Source organism: Oryza sativa, chromosome 1 (genome assembly GCF_034140825.1).
Source record: "Oryza sativa Japonica Group chromosome 1, ASM3414082v1".
NCBI lineage: Eukaryota > Viridiplantae > Streptophyta > Magnoliopsida > Poales > Poaceae > Oryza > Oryza sativa.
Genome location: NC_089035.1, coordinates 12904445 through 12906942, shown reverse-complemented (window position 1 = coordinate 12906942; position 2498 = coordinate 12904445). Strand labels below are relative to the sequence as shown.

The window sequence follows — 2498 nt, the reverse complement described above, 5'->3', positions numbered from 1 at the left end:
CTTTCTGTCAAGTTGATTTTCAACTTCTGCCTTATAAATTTTAAAATAGTCTAGAGCCTCGTCTTTCGTTTTCAACAAGTACACATAGCAAAATCTAGTAGCATCATCAATCAATGTCATGAAATATCGTTTTCCACCCTTCGTCAACACCCCATTCATTTCACAAAGATCTGAATGTAAGAGTTCTAGTGGTGCCAAGTTTCTCTCCTCGGCAGCCTTGTGAGGCTTGCGAGGTTGCTTCGATTGCACACAACTATGGCACTTAGAACCTTTGACAATGGAAAACTTAGGAATTAAACACATGCTGGAAAGCCGAGACATCAAGCCAAAATTAATATGACATAAACGTGAATGCCAAACATTAGCCTCATCATCCACACTGCCACAAATATGGTTCACAGACTTATTGCAGAAATCAGAAAGGGAAAAGCGGAACAGGCCTCCGCACTCATAACCTTTACCAATAAAATATCCATGTTTAGACACGACTACTTTATTAGACTCAAAAACCAACTTAAATCCGTCTCTAGTCAGACGGGAGCCACTAACAAGATTCCTGTCGATAGAAGGGACATGCTGCACGTTCTTCAGCTGCACGATCTTTCCCGAAGTAAACTTCAGATCTACCGTGCCAACACCATGAACAGAAGCATGTGACCCATTCCCCATTAGGACGGTGGAACCCCGTGCGACCTGATAAGAAGAAAACAATGAGATGTCAGCACAAACATGTACATTGGCCCCAGTATCAATCCACCAATTAGTAGATTGATTAACTGAAAAAACAGTAGGTAAATTACCATACCCGCTTCCATCTCCAGTGTTGCCAATGGTCACATTAGCAGACTTAGAAGTCTGCCCTGCAGGTGCCTTCATCCCCTTGCGTTGTGGACACTTCCTAGCCAGATGACCAACTTGGCCACACACAAAGCAAGTCCTCTCATCCTGATTAGGATTGTTGTTGTTCTTCTTCTGCTTCTTGAAGTTGGTGGTCTGCTGAGCTTTGTATTTCCCCTTGCTCTTGTTCTGGGCCTTGTGCACAACATTGGCACTGGACTGCCCACCATCGCCCTTAGACGCGGCATCTTTTTCCCGAGCTTTCTCCTCAACATCAAGAGACGCAATCAACCCCTCAACGGAGTATTCCTGTCTCTTGTGTTTGAGTGCAGTACCGAAACTCCTCCAAGATGGAGGAAGTTTTGCAATAATGCACCCGGCCACAAATTTGTCGGGTAAGACACACTTAAGGAGTTCGAGTTCCTTAGCCATGGTTTGTATCTCATGAGCCTGTTCGACTACAGAACGGTTGTCAGCCATTTTGTAGTCATGAAACTGCTCCATGATATACAGATCATTGCTAGCATCAGTAGCACCGAATTTAGTATTCAGTGCATCCCACAACTCCTTAGCGTCGGTCATATGCATATACACCTCGACCAGACGATCGCCAAGAACGCTAAGAATGCATCCCACAAAGAGAGTAGTGGCTTCCTCGAATTGCTTCTGCTATTCAGCAGTAAGAACTCCTTCAGGTTTGCCAGTACTCACCCAGAAGCATTTCATAGCTGTCAGCCACAGAGTGACCCTGATCTGCCATCTCTTAAAATGCACACCGGTGAATTTATCCGGCCTCAGTGCATCGGCAAAACCAGCCATAGTAAAATCACAGTGCCTATAATAAGGTTTTTGGATTGTTGAGATTATGGGCATATAAGGATTTAATTTATTCCATAAATAAATCATGACATTACAGATGAAAACTAGCATGAACGCATCATTAGATCTACACATGTAAACTACGCAGAATAACATGAACAGATCAAATATGCGCAACATATTGAACACGTACCGAGGTGACGAAAAGACCGACTGCTTGGTCGAAACTTTTCGCAGGTGTCTACGAAGGCACGAAACACGCGAGCGAAGAGGAAGGCGAGCCGTCGCGAACGAACAGGGAGCAGTCGCGCGAAGCGCTTCCCAAAAACCTTATTGCCGCCTTCTCCCGGTGCAGGACGTCAAAGGCAGAGGTTCCGGAGACCTGCTCTCCCGATCGCTGGTGCACGCCGGCGAGCGGGATGGAGTAGTCTACGAGCGACGGCGCAGTACAGAGTAGGAGGCAAACCCTAGATTGATTTTCGCATATATTGCGTGAAGACGGCGGGTCGGTTTATATAGAGAAGGGTCGCTTGATCAGGGCGCCCGCACGATCTCTACTGCGCGTAACCGAACCGGATAAGTCGCGCGTAACTTATCCGGACTCCACGCCGTTTGCACGCACCGGATTTTTCGGAACGTTTCCAAAACAAAACGAATCCGAATTTGCAGCAAAACAAAACTGCAAAAGGAGGCTGCATCTGCGCAAGGATGAGGAGCCAATTTTTCGGACCATTCGACGCGTACGTCGTGCACGCGCGCCGCCTGCCCTGCCAGGCGAGGCCAGGCGAGCGAGCGCGCGCGTGTGTTTCCCCTCTTCTCTCCACCACACATGCTTCAAGTGG

General features: G+C 47.2%; 1 long non-coding RNA gene across 1 annotated transcript; it reads right to left on the bottom strand.

Moving 5' to 3' along the window:
• Window positions 1–320: 320 nt before the first annotated feature.
• LOC136354958 (uncharacterized) lies at window positions 321–1345 on the bottom strand. The gene is made up of 2 exons (XR_010738894.1): window positions 806–1345; window positions 321–693 (listed from the first exon to the last, which is right to left on the bottom strand). It is a non-coding gene; the product is annotated as an uncharacterized lncRNA (long non-coding RNA).
• Between the last annotated feature and the right edge of the window lie 1153 nt (window positions 1346–2498).